Source organism: Balaenoptera physalus (assembly GCF_965194825.1).
Source record: "Balaenoptera physalus genome assembly, chromosome: 2".
Lineage (NCBI taxonomy): Eukaryota > Metazoa > Chordata > Mammalia > Artiodactyla > Balaenopteridae > Balaenoptera > Balaenoptera physalus.
The window spans coordinates 2568067-2586504 of NC_138883.1; the positions used below are offsets into that span (position 1 = coordinate 2568067).

General features: G+C 51.4%; 1 long non-coding RNA gene across 2 annotated transcripts in view; it reads left to right on the plus strand.

Annotated features, from left to right (window-relative positions):
• Positions 1 to 18438, plus strand: part of LOC309655689 — a 64832-nt gene that overhangs the window by 19447 nt on the left and 26947 nt on the right. The window contains exons 1-2 of one of the 2 annotated variants that reach the window (XR_014260940.1): positions 5142 to 5202; positions 17137 to 17463. This is a non-coding gene — a long non-coding RNA (uncharacterized lncRNA). Of the gene's footprint in view, positions 1 to 5141; positions 5203 to 17136; positions 17464 to 18438 lie in introns of those variants that run through there. The other variant, XR_014260939.1, reaches the window with a different exon arrangement.

Below are 18438 nucleotides of genomic sequence, written 5' to 3' on the forward strand. Positions count from 1 at the left end.
AGGAGCAGAGTTTGATACTGAGGTTAAGCTGGTATAAATTGAAATTAGAGTGTTATAACTTTAAAATGTTAAATGTAATCCACATGGCAACCACAAAGAAAATAGCTATAAGTCTGCATGCCGCAACTAAGAAGTCCGCATGCCGCAACTAAGAGCCCACATGCCACAACGAAGATCCCATGTGCTGCAACTAAGACCCGGCACAACCAAAATAAATAAAATTTTAAAAAATTTAATTTTTTTAATTAAAAGGAAGTAAGGAATTTATGTTTCATGATAAAATTCAACTACACACACAAGATGACAGTAATGCAGGAAATGAGGACAAAATGTTATAAAGCATATAGAAAACAGCAAAATGACAAGAGTCCCTTTTATCAGTAATTACTTTAATCCATTTACTTTAATCCATTTACATTTAAACTGTCCAGTCAAGAGTATCCATTCTGTCAAACACACATGATCCAACTATATCTACAAGAGACTCACCTGAGATCTAAAGACACAAATAGATTGAAAGTAAAAAAGGTAGGAAAGATTCTGTGCCAAGAGTAGCCAGAAGAGAGCAGAGTTGGTTATACTAATGTTAGACAAATTAGATTTTAAGTAAAAAAATTGTTACAAGACAAAATAATAAACGGTTCAATACAGCAAGAAGATATAGTAATAGACATATATGTACCTAATGGCAGACCAGAGTATTCGAATAAAAAATAGAAAGGGTGAAACAGTTGGCTCCACAATAGTGGGAGACTTCACTACCCCCCTCCCAGTAATAGAACAACCAGACAGAAGACTGTAGCGGTCAATTCCTCTATAAATCAACTATACCTAACAGGCATGTACAGAACACTCTACCCAACAACAAGATACACATTCTTCAAGGGAACACGGGATGTTTTCTACCATAGACCATATGTTAGGCCACAAATTAAGTCTCCATAGATTTAGAGAGATGCATATCATATAGAATATCTTCTCTGACCACAAGGGGATAAGTTAGAGGTCAACAGAAGGAAACAAATTCAAAAACTGGAAGTTAAATATACTCTAAACAACCAATGGATCAAGAAGAAATCACAAGGGAAATAAGAAGTTACAGACAAGTGAAAACAAAAGACAACAAACCAAAATGTGTGGGATTCAGAGGAAGCAGCGCTAAGGGGAAATTTATAGCCACGAATGCTTACATTAAGCAAATAAAGATCTCAAATCAACCACCTAACTTCACAACTTAAGCAACTGGAAAAAAGAAAACTAAGCCCAAAGCTAGGAGAAGGAAGGAAATACAGGGCAGAGATAAATGAAACAGAGAATAGAAAAATGAGGGAAAAAACAGTCAGTGAAACCAAAAATTGGTTCTTTGAAAAGATCAAACAAGTTGACAAACATTCAGGTAGATGGACTAAGAGAGACTCAAATTACTGAAAGGAGAGATGGGAGGGCACGCTACTCCTGATCCAGCAGAAGTAAAGCCTGCGAGAGCTGTGAACAGCTATGCAGACAAGTTGTGCAACCTCGATGAAACGGACACAGGCAGCCAGTCGGACACAAAGCCGTTTGAAATGTTTTATTCCAGTTTCCAAGTGTCACCTGGTAAACCAAGGTTTAGCGGTTAACAGAAATGCTAGTCACAAACCCATAAAATAGAACACAGCTGAATCCATTTGGTCCACGTAGGCTTCGCTAGTTAACTGCTGTCTCATTGAGCAGTTTACTAACGTTTCTGGACTAAATCCCAGGATGTCATCCGTCAGTCGGCTTGTCTGTTTGTGGAAATTGTGGCAGGTGACCCTGGGAAGCCTGTGTCCCAAGTCCAGTCTCTACAGTGTCAGTGGGTCAGGGGACTGGTACGGTCACTGGAGGTGAAGTGTTTCCTTCCAGGGGATTCTGACTCTGATGTGTCGTTTGAAGCACAGGCCTTTCAGTAAGTGACAGAGAAGTGGAAACCACCTGTTGATGACAGTTGGCCAGAGTCACTAAGTTCTATCACAACCCACGTGTCAGACGGAAGAGATGAGTCTTCTCCTGAGAACAAGATCAGTTAAGCATCTAGCCAATGACTGTTGTGCAAATGGACATTGGAAGAACTTCCAGGTTGTTTTAGTTTATCCCACAAAACATGTTTGATTGTCACCATTGACAAGTATTTTAGACCTAGAAACTGCTTTTTTAAAAGTCCATTCAAGACTTCTTGTTTCCAAGGGAGAGGGATGGATGGCGTGTTTGGGATTAGCAGATGCAAACTATTATATACAGGATGGATAAATAACAAGGTCCTATGACAAGGTCCTACTGTATAGCACAGGGAACTATATCCAATATCCTGTGATAAACCATAATGGAAAAGACTATGAAAAAGAATGTATATATGTATAGCTGAATCACTTTGCTGTACAGTAGAAATGAACACATTGTAAATCAACTATACCTCTCTCTCTATATATACATATATATATATATTTTTTGACTTAACGGTGCTAGTATTTTTATTGGGATTAGGATGCACTGTTGAGTTTTTACGGCTTTGCATACGACATTCTGTACATTTTGAGTGGTCTGCCCCAATCTTGTTTTTCCATAAGTATGTTATTTTTACTGAGCAATTTTGCAGAAGGTAACTTTTTTAAGATGCATAAATGTTGTTAGAGTAGAAGTGCCTGCACACTATACAGTATACTAAAACTACACCTGGGAGCAGGATGTGTCAGGTGCCACAAAAGAGGGTCCTAGGGTACAGGGACATGGACAGTATTTTTTTTCCTGTACAATTACTTCTCCAGGATACACCACTAAGCTGCTTCACAGGAGGGTAAGTGCTCCCCCTTGAGGAACTTACAGTCTGGGGGCCAGCTCCTTCTCCACTCCAGGCAGCGTTTCTAGCACACAATACTCGTGCTGGTTGAGATTAAGCCCTGGCTACATATAAATAGAATGGTGTCTGCTTTCATTTCCGAGATTACATTTTACAGAAGAAAGCAAAGCATCACCTGGTCCTTTGCAGCTGTGATTGGTTTCGCCTGTGGAGCCATCCCCATTCCCAACCTCCCTCCTCTCAAGTTCAGTGGATACACAATAAAATATACTTTAAAAAAATAAGTTAAAAAAGTAAAAGTGAGAATTAAAAAATTATAAAAAATAAAATCAGCAACTTAAAAAAATAAATAAAAATAAAAAGTTCATTCAGTCCAGCCTTTGAACAGCAAGGTGAGGAAGCTTCTATTGGGAACGCACAATGGCTGAAATATTCTTATATGTTATTTGAATACACAGAACCAAGGGACGGTGAACACTTGATTTGCCAGATTCTCTTGTTGTTGTCATGATAAACAGGGCAGTTCTCAATAGTGCTGAACTAAATTAAAATCTGGACAATGCAAACCAAGTCAAGTTACTTATAAGATCTGTTTCCTGCAAGTGGAGGATAAACCTTTGATGTAGTCCAGCAGCCGTCTGGGGAAACTCAGGGGGAGACTGTTGTAGAGGGAGTTTGATGCCTTTTTGCTTTGAATTTGGGACAGGCAAGATCAGAGTCATGAGGGGAGGAGGTGCCAGCGCTGCTCTGACAGCCTGAGGCCAAGAAACGGTTCTTTTAATTCTAGACAGACTAAACACAGCAAATTAGCTACACAAGAGTTGTTTGGGTTTTGTTTTGTTTTGTTTTGTTTTTTGCCACACCCTGAGGCATGCAGGACCTTAGTTCCCCAAACAGGGATCAAACCCACGCCCCCTGCAGTGGAAGACAGAGTCTTAACCACTGGACCACCAGGGAAGTCCCAAGAGTTTTATCTTCGAAGAAGCTAAGACAAGAACATAGTATCTTCCCTCTTTTGTAAGGAGCAGACCATTTACTCAGGGATGAGTTTGGTGTGAGACCAGATACAGTAGGGGAGCTGAGGGTTTTCTGTCATCTAATGTTCTGTTTGGCCATAAAGCTTCATAAGCCTTTAACACCTTCCAAGTAACCCAACAACTTGGAGTCAACTCGATTTTAATCACTGTTTTGCTTTTTTCAAACTTCTTCCCAGGGTGTGAAGACCTTGGCCAACATGACCACTTCCCTTAGATCTTTTTCACTCGCCGAATCCCTCGGTGGGTCCCATCACCTCCCACGTTTGGGCCCAGGCTGGAAGCAGGTGGTCTCTCCCTTGATTTTTAAAGCACATATGTTATTTGTATTAACTTCTCCTAAAGGCACTTTTTTGTTTTTTCAAAAATGAATGAATATATTGACACAGAAGGTATGTGCACATCCTTTAGACTCCTGGGAAACCACAGCCACTCACAGTACATGAGGAGAGAGCAGGAGTGTCTTACCTCTTCTTGGTGCCTTGGTGTTTCCTGTTCTTACTAAAGTTGTCCAGGATCTGAAGAACTTGCTTAAATTGAGCTAGTTAAGCATCAGCCCAAAGCCCTAATGATACCAAGGCATGTGGACATTACTCTGGGGTCGACCTGCCCCCCATCATCTTCCTCCGTGTCACCCAGGGGAAGCTGGCTCTGTGCCCCCCACTCCTGGGTCTTGAACTGACCCGTGGGCCTGGGCTCTAGCGGGGCTGCTCTCCGCTTGGCCCCGGAGCCTCCCCTGTGAGGAAGGCTGGGCACCCCGCCTTGGGCTGTTGGGTCACAGGCTGGGTGGGGTCATTCGGCACAGCTGGGACCTGGTGGGACCCTGCAGGTGCTCCTACCTGACCGCGGAGCTCACAGCAGCCAGGGTGGCTCAGGAGGAGGCCTGTGTCAGGGGCAGTTCGGCCACACTGGAGAGGGTCCCGGGGGGGGCCTCCCAGGGGCCTCTGGAAGCGGAGCTCCGAGGGCCTCGGGCTACAGCGAGGCTGCTCACCCCCTCCACTGCCGCTGCCCCAGCTCCGGCCCAGCCCACTGCTACTCTGCAGGCCGCCTGGCATCCCTGGACCCTGGCGAAGGTCGTGCTCCACGCAGGGGTGAGAAGGTGCTGGCAGCATGAGGGGGCCATGATTTGACTCCAGACTCCGGCCTCCTGACTCCAGCCCCACCCCCGCCCCCGGACTGGCCAGGGCATCGGGATGGGGAGTCTGATGCAGAGGACCAGCACTGCCGCCAGGGGGGGCCAGAGGCCACCGCCCACTCCCCGCGCCTGCGCAGGGGAGGCAGATAGCTGAATGCAGAGACTCAGGACAGGCCCAGCGGAGGAGGGAACGGGACAGAAAGCGTGAACACAAGCGGGTGAGATGGCAGCGCTAACTTCTCTGGAGAGACTGGCGCAGGTGGAGGGAAAGACAAAGCAGAGGGCTTCGGAGGCGGCGGCGCTCAGTCTGAGGGGTGGGGGGAGGTGAAGGCAGACAGGGCGTCAGAGCAGGGGAAGGGCTGAGGTCCCGGCACTGCCCCAGAACGAGGCTGTGAGCAGGACACCAGGTCTCTGGGCCTCAATGTCCCACTCTTGGGTCGGGATGGGCCACGAGGCCCTCAGGTCAAGCTTAACCCTGACCTGCCTGGCCCAGCTCCCCCACCGGCCCCGCTCTCCTCCTGAGGGGAAGAGGAGCCCCAGGTGGCCCAGCCTCCCCGACCAGCGCCTGCAGTGCCCAGGGGACCCCTTCCCTCACCTGCCCATGGTGGCCAAACCCAGGCTCTGGGGACACACCTGCCTACATGACAGCACCTCAGGTCCCCAGCAACATGTGGCCCGGCCTCTCCCCCCACCAAGCCGGGTCACAGGTGTTCAGGGGGGGCCCCCGGGTCTCTCCCTCGAGGACTTGGTGTGGAGACCCAAAGCCTCCAGGCCGGAGGAAGGGGCCATGGCGAGCTCCGCCCTCACCTCAGCGCCTGGCACGAGATGCTGAACAGGCCCCCGGGCAGCTCTCAGGACGTGGGATTAGGGGCTCCCCTGGGGCCTGAGCAGGTCACCCCTCCCTGCCCCTCACCACCACTTCCCCATCCAGAGCCTACAACCACCCCCCAGACTCACCTGAAGGGCCCAGAGCACTGGAGGGGGGCCCTGGGGGCCTCCAGGTGGTGGCAGGAGGGGCTCAGCTGAGGACCTTGGAGGAGCCATCGGAGGACAAGTGCCCAGAGTTTGTGAGAAGAAGGCACCGGCTGGGGCCCTGTGGGAAGGGGAGGGGAGGGAAGCTTCTACAGGGCACAGGGGACGTGGCGGGGGACAGGCCACCCCACGGGCAGGGACATGGGATACAGAAGTGCTGTTTTGTGCGAAGTACGGCCAGTGACCTGTCAGGTGTTTCTGTGCAGCAGGCAGGGTGGAGAGGGCTGGAGAACTTCAGTCAGGGAGGGCGGGGCCAGCGCCCCAAGGTCTCTTCACGCTCGACGTTTGTGCTGAAACTCTGACCCCGAGCCTGTGGCGAAGCATCGCGGACAGTCACGGAGCAGAAAGGGGCGACGCTGGGGACCCAGGCACAGGCAGGTCAGGAAGGAGAGGCAGCTCCAGGCCTGACCCATCTGAGCCGCTGCCAGGAGGGGAGAGCAAGGGGTCCCCTACCCAGTCCACCCTGGGATTCGAGGTGGGGAAGCTGAGGGTCACAGACATCAGGAGGGGCCGGAGCTACTGAGACAGCTCACCGCTCAGGGAGCCCCCGAGAGCCCCGCTGCCACCGCAGCTCCACACCTGCTCCCAGCCCCCACCTATCAGAGCAGCATGCTGGTGGACCAGTCCCCTGGGGGTCCACGTCCCCTTGGGTGGAGGCCCAGAAAGAGCGGCTAGATGGCCCCTCGGGCCCCCTCCCACCTCTGAGCTGGCGGGAATCACAGCCATTGGCTCACCAGGTGGGAGAAAGTTGCACCCCAGGCAGGAGGGGAGGCACCTGGGGGTGGGGATCAGGAGGCAGGTGCTGGGCTGGGGCTGGAGTCCAGCCAGGTGTCTGGGTTCATGGGACAGGTCTGACCCTCCTCAGGGTCCCTGCAGGGTGAGACCAACTCACAGGACTTGTCTCTGGGGAGGGGGCCCAGGAAGGGGGCAGCAGAGAGCCATCGGGGCATGGAGCACTTTCCAGCAAACGTCACGGGTGGGGACTAGTGAGGGTGTCCCCGGAGCAGGGCCCAGGGCTGGGGAGGGAGGGAACCGAGGAGGGGGCAGCACTCAAGCCAAGACCGCCAGCAGCCAGATGGAGGCTCCAGAGAGCCCCCAGGACCAGTGGACACCAGTGCCTGATGCCAGAGGAGGGGCTGGAGGAGGGCCTCCAGCCCAGCCAGCGCCCAGCCGACCTGGCCCAGATGACAGAGGCAGGGCCGGGAGCCCACGTCCGCAGACTCAGTTCCCTGCAGGGCCAACCCCCCAGCAGACAACACAGCCGAGTGCAGGAACCCCCATTGTCCTGGACATTGTAGCCGAACCCCGGAACACAGGAGTCAACCAGAAATCGACCAAGTCAGAATGCTGCGTGCTCAGGCTCCGGAAAGTTAGACAGAAGAGACCTTGTGTGGTCAATGCCATTGAACTTGAGGAAGGAGGAGCCCCCAGGAGCCCGTCCCAGCACACCCCTGTAGAGCAGGATGTCTCAGCCCTCACCCCGTATTGTAATCATCCAGCTTTGAGCCGTCAACTGCAGAGATCCTGACGTATTTTGGTCCAGGTGGGACAGACAGAGCATCTGGCGCCAGACAGAGCTGCCCAGGTGATTGTAATGTGTGGCCACAATGGAGGACCGCTGGGGTCCCAGGGAATGAAGGGCCGAGCACAGGGACCTCCCAGCCTTGCAGGGGTCAGGGTCATGGTCAGGAGAGCTCACCCCAGCAGGGCGCTTGTGCCATGATGGAGGGGATTGGCTTCGGGAGATCAGCTCAACTCACCTGTTCAGCAGGTGCAGAACGTGAAGACGTGAAATTCACAGTAGGCGCTGGTTATGACCCACAGCCCCTGGCTGCCCCACGGTGAGCTGAGGGATCTAAGAAGTCAGAGTTGACCCCCAACCCAGGGGGGCAGAGCCCCTCCAAGCAGAGGGAGCTTCCCGCCCTCAGGAGCTGCCGCCTTCCCCCTTCGCCTGCGGTGCAGGGCACCCAGTACCAGGCTCGGCTTCTGGGAAGAAGATGGCCCCCAGACTCGAATCCCCCCTCTGCCCCCCGCTGGGCCCAGCGCGCCACTGCTGGCCTCAGGGGTGGGAGAGAGCAGGGTGGGGACAGAGGAGATGTCCTCCTTGGCCACCCAGTGGCTTCTCTAAAGGACAAGGACAGAGACCTGCTGGGATGGCTGCGGGAGAGTCAGAAATGGGTCCGGGGAGACATAACAGGCTTGTCCTGGGCTCGCAGATTGCTAGTGAGGCCTCCCGTGGGTCTCTGGGTGGGAGGGGGCTCCAGCCCCCATGCTCTGGGATGTCGAGGCTCAGGCTTCTTCAAACTTGAGACGAGGATTCCCCAGGAGGAGACTCCCGGGGCGACCCCAGCACAAAACCGAGCTGGGCCCACCAAGGCGTAGCCAGGGAGCCCGGCCGTCACCTGGTGAGCCCTGCGGCCCCACCCCAGGCTCCTTACATCCCCGGCCACGGGCCAGGACTGGGACCAGGCAGGGGCGGGGCTCCCCTCCTGGCCTGAGGGAGCCCAGCAGTGAGGCCTGGGGGCAGCTGGCATGGGGGGAGCCGGGGCAGCGTCTGTGCCGGGCCCCGGGGAGGAGCAGGTGATCTGCGGCCCCCTCACAGGGGCCAGACTTGGTGGGATCCTGGGACGGGGGCACCCAGGCTTTTCCCTCCAGCCTCCTACCAGAGTCGCCAGGACCCCGTGGCTTCCTTCTAGGGGACCCTGTGCTGACCAGGTGTCTGCCTGCGGCCGCACCTGTCCCCTCCCCCAGATTCAGGCTCAGGGAGGGGCTCCCCTGCCCTGCCTCCTGCTCTGCCTCTTCCTGACCCTGGGGCCCCAAGGTCCTGCCAGGGGGGCTCCTTCCTCCCCTCTGAGTGCTCAGGGCTGTGGAGGGTCCGTGCTGCCTGGGGTCACAAGCCCCCAGTGAGCTGCTGCCCGGGGTTCTGCAGCACCCAGGCCGGGTCCTGTCAGCCATCTTCTAATCGTAGACTAGATTGGATGTCGCGGGTGAACCAAAGGAAGATGTGAAACACCAGAATCCCTTCTTCCCTCTGAGAAAACATAACATAAGGCTTCTCTTTCTTTCTTTCTTTTTAATTGATTAATAAATAAATAAATAAATAAATAAATTTATTTATTTATTTATTTTTGTCTGTGTTGGGTCTTCATTGTGGTGCCCAGGCTTCTCATTGTGGTGGCTTTTCTTGTTGTGGAGCACGGACTCCCGGTGTGTGGGCTTCAGAAGTTGTGGCCCACAGGCTCTAGAGCACAGGCTCAGTGGTTGCGGCGCACGGGCTTAGTTGCTCCGCGGCATGTGGGGTCTTCCTGGATCAGGGCTCGAACTTGTGTCCCCTTCATTGGCAGGCTGACTCTTAACCACTGCGCCACCAGGGAAGCCCTAAGGCTTCTCTTTCTGCTCTTCATCTCTGTACACTTTCAAATATGTTCACAAAAGAAAATGACATTAACTAATGTTATTTGTCATTTGGTGACAGATCGTTTCCCCTCGGGAATATTCTTCCAGCTTTGGGAGTGGTCTCAAAGGTCAGGTGCCTCTGAGTTGCCTGGAAATCTCGTCAAATGGAGCTGAGGCCCTGTGCTTTGTTCTGTCTCCAGGTTACCTGATCTACCCCAGAGTTGGAGAAGCATCTTCTATAAGATAGTTTTTTTGTTTTTGTTTTTAACGTCTTTATTGGAGTATAATCGCTTTACAATGGTGTGTTAGTTTCTGCTGTATAACAAAGTGAATCAGCTGTACATATGCATACATCCCCATATCCCCTCCCTCTTGCGTCTCCCTCCCACCCTCCCTATCCCACCCCTCTAGGTGGTCACAAAGCACCGAGCTGATCTCCCTGTGCTATGCGGCTGCTTCCCACTAGCTATCTGTTTTACATTTGGTAGTGTATGTATGTCCATGCCACTCTCTCACTTCGTCCCAGCTTACCCTTCCCCCTCCCCGTGTCCTCAAGTCCATTCTCTACGTCTGTGTCTTTATTCCTGTCCTGCCCCTAGGTTCTTCAGAACCATTTTCTTTTTTTTTTTTAGATTCCAAATATATGTGTATAACATAGTTTTAAACTTATTTCACTCTACTTGATAGTTTAATATTTCCTTAGTCACTTTATGAATTCCACATCTAAGTGGTTTCCAATTTTGGGTTGTTTTTTGTTTTAGCAGTTTAAAATGACCATTGTGTTTTTTAGCCAGAGTCTGCGAGCATTCCTGTTACTAATTACTTCCATAGCCAAATTCCTTTTTGGAATTGCTGTGCTTTCCATAAATTGTCAAATTGGCCCCAGAAACGTGGTTCCATTGTAACCTTTGCAGCTGAGGATTTCCAGGAATCTGATGAGCTATCATTGATCCTTGTCTCCTATTCTCTGAGATGAAATTAAACTCATTTTCTGTGTTTATTTTATTCCTTGTCAGTCAACAAAAGGGGACAAATTAATGTGCTGTCACTGTAAAGCAAATTGCTAAGAACTCACATATACGTGATATCACATGGTATTTGTCTTTGACTTACTTCACTTAGTATGATAATCTGTAGGTCCATCCACATCACTGCAAATGGCATTATTTCATTCTTTTTTACGGCTGAGTAATATTCCATTGAATATATATACCATCTCTTCTTTGGAATCTAAAAAAATGATACAAAAGAACTTATTTACAAAAGAGCAATACACCCACAGACATAGAAAACAAACTTACGGTTACCAAAGGGGAAACGGGGAGAGAGAGATAAATTAGGAGTTTGGGATTAACACATACACACTACTATATATAAAATAGATAAACAACAAGGACCTACTGTATAGCACAGGGAACTATGTTCAACATCTTGTAATAACCTATAATGAAAAAGGGTCTAAATAAAAAATATATATATATATGTCTGAATCACTTTGCTGTACACCTGAAACTAACACAACATTGTAAATCAGCTATACTTCAATTAAAAACATTTTTTTAAATTTAGAATAAAGAACTCACAGGGCAGACCAGGATTGACTGAAGGCTTGTTTTCCAGTGATCTGATCAAGAAATAGTGCTGAGTTGATTTTTAGGGGTTGATCTGGACCGGGTGTTCCCATGAGGGAAGGCAGGGGAGATGGGAGCTTTTAAAAGAGGAGATGCCCCAGGTGTTGGTGGTGGCTTGCGTTTATTTCCCTGTTGTCAGTCCCAAGCACTTAGCAATTCCTGCTGTCAGGGTCTCACCTGCTGGCAGCTGTGCCACAGAAAACAGGGTCTTCAGCTGGATGGCGTGGCCTGTGCCTCAGGCCTTAACAGCCTGAGGATGGGGCAGTTTCTAAGGAGAACCAGTCCCTAAAAATGTTTAAGGAAAATTTTAAGTTGAAGCATAACATACATGTAGAGATATATACAAATCATAAATGTCCAGCTGGAAAGATTTTCATAAAGTCAGCCCCCTCCTGTAATTAGTACCCCAGGAACCCACTTTGGTACCACTCAGACCTCTCCGTTGGATTCTCAGCTTGCAGTTTCCAAGACAAAGCACATGGCTTAAGCTTGAGCTGCAAGCCGACTTGAAGGCTGGCCCTGGTTCCGAGTTACAGAGGAGACTTTCTATCTATCCAGAGCTCGGGCCAAGACAAACATCTTCTGTGACACCCTTAGATGGAACTTTCCCCCTTGGCCCACCCTTTCACTGAGAGTCTAGTCCTTGCCGGTCTTGGGGTCTCAGTGCTAACCTTGCCCAGGTCAAGGCCTGCTCTCCCATCTCTAGGGGCCATTGAAGTGGAAAGGTCTTGGCCACCTGGACTAGCAAGCGTCCCCAGGGCCTGTGGCATTAGTGTCGCCCAGCACGCTGGTTGTCAGTGCCTTTTTCACTTTTCGCCAATGGGCTTTTCTGTTTACTAGGGTCCTGACTAAGAATTAAAGGACTTTTGTTATATTTCATCCAAAAGTTCTAAGTTCCCTTAGGAAACTTTTATTTTTTTTAATTAATTTATTTTTGGCTGTGTTGGGTCTTCGTTGCTGTGCACGGGCTTTCTCTAGTTGTGGCGAGCGGGGTCTACTCTTCATTGCGGTGCGCAGGCTTCTCATTGAAGTGGTTTCTCTTGTTGCGGAGCACGGGCTCTAGGCGCGCAGGCTTCAGTAGTTGTGGCACGCAGGCTCTAGAGCACAGGCTCAGTAGTTGTGGCACACGGGCTTAGTTGCTCCGCGGCATGTGGGATCTTCCCGGACCAGGGCTCGAACCCACGTCCCCTGCATTGGCAGGCGGATTCTTAACCGCTGCGCCACCAGGGAAGCCCCCCCTTAGGAAACTTCTTAGGGACTCCAGTCCACCTGGCTTCTGGGATGGCACGTGGCATGGGTTTTGCAGTGGCGCCTGCACGCTGCACTCAGGACGGAGGCCCTTCGGCTCCCTCGGAAAGGCCTGCCCTGCCCTGCCCTGCGCTGTCGGGGAGGGGGCTGCGTGGGCAGTGTGGGTGCAACTAGTCAACGGTGGTTTCAGGTGAAATGGGGACAGACACTCAGTCCCAAAGGCATGAAGGCCCCGGAGCCGTCTGAAGGCATCTTGGGGAGGGCAGGCACTGGGGCGCTGAGGAAGCCCACGGGGGATATCTCTCCAGATTCATCTGTGCAGGCAGTGAACCCCCGGCCTCTCCTGGCCTCTCTAGCACTTTCCTTGAACCTCAACACAGGAGGTCAGGGCTTCCTGGGTCATCTGATTTAGGGGAGGGGGAGGGGTCTGAGGTAAGGATATACTGATTCCCGGGCAGTGGCGAATGGTTGGCCGCTGGTTAGGGGTAAGAAAGGGGCGAGACTGGAAGACCAGTGATGAGGAGGTCTGGGAAAGAGGCTGCGAATGTGAGGGGGCTGGGCAGAAAGTAGGCAGATCACCAGAGCCCACCCGAGACCCCCTCCCCGCCTTAAGGAAGTACTTGACAACCTGGTAGACAAGATGGCTTATCCAGTAGAAGTCAGCTGGCCTCTGTCCTCAGCCACCCTAGTACTTGCACAGTGGGACCGTGCCCAGATGGCAGTTGTGGCAGAGCTGGAGGCTGTGTGGGGACATCCTCTCCCCGAGACTTATCTCACCAGTGACGCCGCGGAATGCCTGACCTGTCAGGGCAAGAGATGGTAGCCCTCAGGGTGACTGTCCCTTGAGAAGACCAACCACTCAACTTGGCCAGTTTATTACATCAGACCTCCTCCAACCAGGAGAGGAAGAAATTCTTCCTCAACAGAATCAATACCTACCCTGGATATAGATTTTGTTTTTTCTATGCCCAGAGCTCCTCTGCCAGCTCTGCCCTCCAGAGGCTTACCTGATGCCTGATAGATCTTGCGTACCATCACTTCAGAGTGAGGACCACATGTTACAGCAAAAGAGGTGTGGCAATGGGTTATGACTGCAGGATCTTCTGTTCCTAATAGAGATCATATCACCCTGAAGCAGCTGGACAGATAGAAGATTGGAATTACCTTCAGCTAAGACATCAGATTGGGGACCTCACCCTACAGGGTTGAGGGTCTGTCCACCAGGGTGTAGAGTAAGAACGGAACCAATGGCCCATATATGATACTACATCCAAGTAGCTAGAAGACGCCAGGGGAGGTGGGAATGACCACTCTTCTCATCACTCCCGGAAACCCACGTGAAGGATTTGTGTTTCCTGTCCCTGAAGCAGTAGCTTCCACTACATTATTATCCAGCGGATGAATTCTTCCTCCGGGTACAGTAAGGGTTCCACTGAACCTGAAGCTATGACTACCATCTGGTCACTCTGAGCTCTGTATTCTGATGGACCAGCAAAGAAAGGAGTTACTGTCTTGGTGGGGGTAATTGACCCTGGTTATCATGAGAAGCCACGGTGCTGCTGTACATTGAAGACAGAGAGGAACATGTCTGGAACTCAGGGGATTCTCTGGGGCACCTCTGGGTGCTTATATCCTAAGTGAAAATGGTGACTGGCCTATTGCAGCAACCGTATTTTGACAAAAGCAAGGCAATTAAAGTCTCAGACTCCTTAAGTCTGAAAGTCTTGGTCACCCTACCAAGCAAGCAACCTAAGCCAATTTAAATGATTGTTGAAGGCGAGGAAAATCTAGCATGAGTGGTGGAGAAAAGAAGATGAATATCAATTGCCATCTTCAGTCCAGGTGCATCAGCAACTCTAGCTTCTCCCCCTAATTTTTGTGCATTTAGCCTTTTGTGGATATTGAAAGAAACTGAAAAATTGGACTTAAGTATGGCATGAGAGGGTCTGAGAGGTGCAAGAGGCTGACCGTGGCTGACGCCCCTGATGTCCCATGTTACCCGTCATCAGCCCACTCTGTCTTCAGCCACAACTGTAACGGGCAGTTCCATGTAAGCGCAGGCTGACAGCATCCCAAGTCAAGTGGGCACCATGCAACCTTTCTACTTCCTACAGCAAGGCTGCAGTCATTTTTTTTAAAGACCACAAGTTCTTTGATGCTCATCCCATCAAGAAGTGGAGTCTCTCTGCTTCTTGATTTCAGGCTTGGACATGTGACTTTCTTTGGCCAAGGTGACGTTAGCCAGCATATCATCAACAGAGACTTGCAAAGTGCTTGCTCTTTGTGACTTGACTTTTCAATACTTCTCTGACCTACGCAGTACAGGCCAACATGGTAGGAAGAGTCAAGTAAAAGCGCCGCCATCAAAGACTCAAAAGATGTAGGGATGGTGGTCCCTCCAAAGTATTCATTTGATTCATCTGTCCGGCATCTACATAACACATAACCTAGATGGATCATGGCAGATGGTGGTGGACTAATGTGAACTTAACCAGGTTAAACAGGTAGTAATTCTAATTATAGCTGATGTGCTGGATATGATATTTTTTTACTGGAGCAGATCAATCAACCCTCTGGAATATGATATACGGTTATTGATGTAGTGAGTGGTTTAGTCTCAACACCTATGAAGACAGAGGAGCAAAAGCCATTCAGCACTATGTGGTAAGGTAATCAGTACACCTCAGCTCCATGTTAACTCTGCTGCCCTCTGTTCCAGTACCGTCAGGAGAGACTTTGATCATCTTGATATTTTGCATGACGTCATGCTAGTTCACTATACTGATGACACCATGCTAATGGGATCTGTTAAGCAGGAAGAGGCAAGTACTTTGGATATACTAGTGGGTCTCATATATGCCAGATAATGGGAAATTAAAGACAATTCAGTGGACTGGCACAACTGTGAAATTTTTACAGGTCCAGTGGTCTGAGCCTGCTGAAACATCTTCTCTAAGAGAAGGGAAAGGAAGGGAAGATTGCTCCCTTTTGCATCTCCTACCACTAAAAAGGAGGTACAGCTATGTAAAGGGGCTCTTTGTATTTTAGAGGCAACAGATACTGCACCCACTTATCGAGTGATCCAGAGACTTCCAGCTTTGAATAGGACCCAGAGCAAAAGTGGGCTTTGCAGTGCGTTTGGGATGCTTTTTGAGCCACAAGATCCAGCACATCTAATGGAAATAAAAGTATCAGGATTGGATTTGAATGCTGTTTGGATTCTCTGGCGATCCCTGATAAAAGAGTTGCAGCAAAGCCCTCCAGAATATGGGGCAGGTCCACACTCTCCCCAGCACGTATAAAACAGCTCCTGGGAGCTATCAGCCCTGGTAGACATACAGCAGAGGGTCATGGCCACAAGTGACTATGCAGAAGAGCTTCCCGTCATGAGCTGTTATCTGACCCACTGAGTCATAAGAGAGTCAGTCACAGGGCAGGCATGCCCAGGAGCCATCTGTCATGTAATGGTAGTGGCACTTCTGAATCAGGCTCAAGCCAGTGCAGAAGACAGGAGTAAATTCCAACAGATCCACCACCTCTTCTCTCTCAAGCCTCACCCACGGCCCCTGGGGAGTTCCTGATGACCAACTGGTGGAAAAATGATGGGCTTGGGCCAGTGACCCACTTGTGGAATCTGTGCTTCTGGTCCCTAAAACTCTGTCAAGTTAGAGTTCCCAGGGATCTCTCCCAGGAGAGAACACTGAAACCTGGGACACAGCAGGTTTGGCTAATTACCACTTGGCTACTAATTATCACTGGTAAAGTTTCCACAAATTATCATTGACTCTGCATGCCAGTGGACCAAGGACAAAACGGTACCAGACCCTGATCACCACGAGAAGCTCCTGCACGACGGGGACAGGGAAGAGGTTGTGGGGACTTGGGGATTCCCTGGGACAGCTCACCTTAAGGCTTCCAAGAGACAGCTGCTGGCCGTCACCTTGAGAGGGAGTCTGTGATTGATTGGAATGACGCCATCTTGTTTTCATTGAAAAAGGGGAAAAAGTGAGCCCCCGCATTATAACATGCAAGGAAACTAATAGATCCAGGGCAGCAAGGGGAAGACAGTAATGGACACAAATGTTACGCATCCCCCTGGGTCCCCTCGGTGCTGCCCACCTCCTGAACCTCCCTGTGGCTTGTTCCTCCCCAGCTGTTTCTACTCCCAGTTGACTCAATTAGCGCCCAGATTGTTCTGGCACCTGGGACAGAATAGCCCTGTGCTCTGTGGATGCTGGACGCCTCTCCTTGGTTGCCACTACATCATCAGACCTACTTTACACACATCTGCAACGCCGGCCTTCTCCTCACTCCTCTGGATGAAGCGCCACATCCCAAGCTGCAGGATCTGCACCCTGACTGCCCACTGAAGGGCCAGATGACGTAACGTAGAAGGGTGAGAGAGTGACCTCCTTGGAGGGCAAACTTTGGCCAATGGAAAACTGAAGGCATCTAGGCAGACACATTTCCTCCCCTCTTCCCTCTCACGAAGTGCTGAGGAAATTCCCCCTCCCAGTCTATCCAAAGAAGTCCCACGGGCCAAGCGAACTCACCTGCCAAGCATCTGCTCGCCCCTCTGGGCTCGCTGGGAACTGGTGCCAGCGTGGCGACGCATCACTTCACACTGGGCCGCACTCTGCTTGCCTTTCTCTGTCTCGCCTCCTTGCTCCCTGGTTTGCATCTCCCCTGAAAAAGCATCGTGCCAACTTCACCTTTGCCTCAGGCTGTTTTCTAGAAAACCCAGGCTAAGCCGTACTTCACGTATTTACTTTCATTTTGAAATTTTTATTGGATAACATATTTAAAGCTGTGGTCTTTTCTTTCTGTAATTGTTTCCCCTCTCAGGGAGTCAGAACAAGGACTAACCCAGGCGGCCGGCAAAGGGCCTGAGAAGGGATGTGCTCGGGAGCGGTCCATCCCGCGTTGCCACCACGAGGGGGCGCAGCCAGCTCGGTGGAAGAGAAGCAGCGCGTCTGCCCGGAGCTTCCAGATCAGGGCATCAGGCCGGAGTCAGCAATCCCCAGAGAGCCTCCTGCAAAGCCGAGATGGGCTGGTGTCCTCTCCGCGAGGGAACCCTGCTCTCCAAAGGTTCCTCTGCACCAGGGGGTTCCCAACACCCCCCTCCCTTTCTCTCCAGTCCTGGTTCCCGTTGATTGACATACAGCGTCCAGGGTATGTGAAGCTGAGTGTCTGTGAAGCTGAGTGTCCCGCAGTCCTGAGCAGTCCCCGGGGCCACTGCCTGGCTGGGGCCCCCCCCCCCGGGCGCTGCCCTGCCCCAAGGCTGGCCCACCTTTTCAGGGATGTCACTGGGATCATTGGCCTTTGGAGGACCCAGGGCTGCCATCTGCCCCCGGGCAGCATATGGAACACAGGAAAGGCTGGGCAGCACGGACCTTGTGCGCTGATCCCCAGGGCCAGGGATCTGAAGGGTGAGTCATGGGAACAGAGTGGGCGTAGGGCTGACAGATGTCCTTGTGGTGACATCTGGAAGGGGGACTCAGAGTAACGACGGCCAGGGACTTATAGGCTGTTGCCACTGACCAGCGGGGAGCGTGCTGGGTCGTCAGTTCCCTCCCAAGCCTCATGGGGAAGGCACGTGGAGGAAACAACCAAAGGGAGGCCCAGCCGAGCTCCCCGCCCTGGTGTCCACTCTCCACGCTGTCCCCGTGGGTAACCCAGCCTGTTCTTTGTCCCCTGCCCACTGATTCCCCTCCTCACAGTGCAGAGGGGAGGGGCTGGCCCCCACCACGCAGCCCCCTCTCTCTGGGGACACCTCTGTCAGTCCACCTGGCTTCTCTCCTTCCAGCTCCGAGCGCCCTGTGTCCCTGGGAATCCCAGCACTGCTTCCTCTTTAAGTCTATCTGGAAGTTCACTAGCCAGCTCAGCCGCTGCTAAACAATTCTGGAACAGTCCTTGGATCGCCTTGGAAAAAATAAGAGTTCCCCTTCCTCTCCTGGCCTCCCAGATTCCACCTATTGATGACGTAGTACAGCCTGGGACGCTCGCTGCATTCAGGGGAAAGACTTGGCAGGCGGACGCCGCGGACAGAACTGCCCCCTTCCCCCCACAGGGCTGGGGCGAGCTGAGGCAGGGCCCCTCACAGCTAAAGTGGGACTCGTGTGCCCCTGGTCAGCCTGGGGAAGGGCC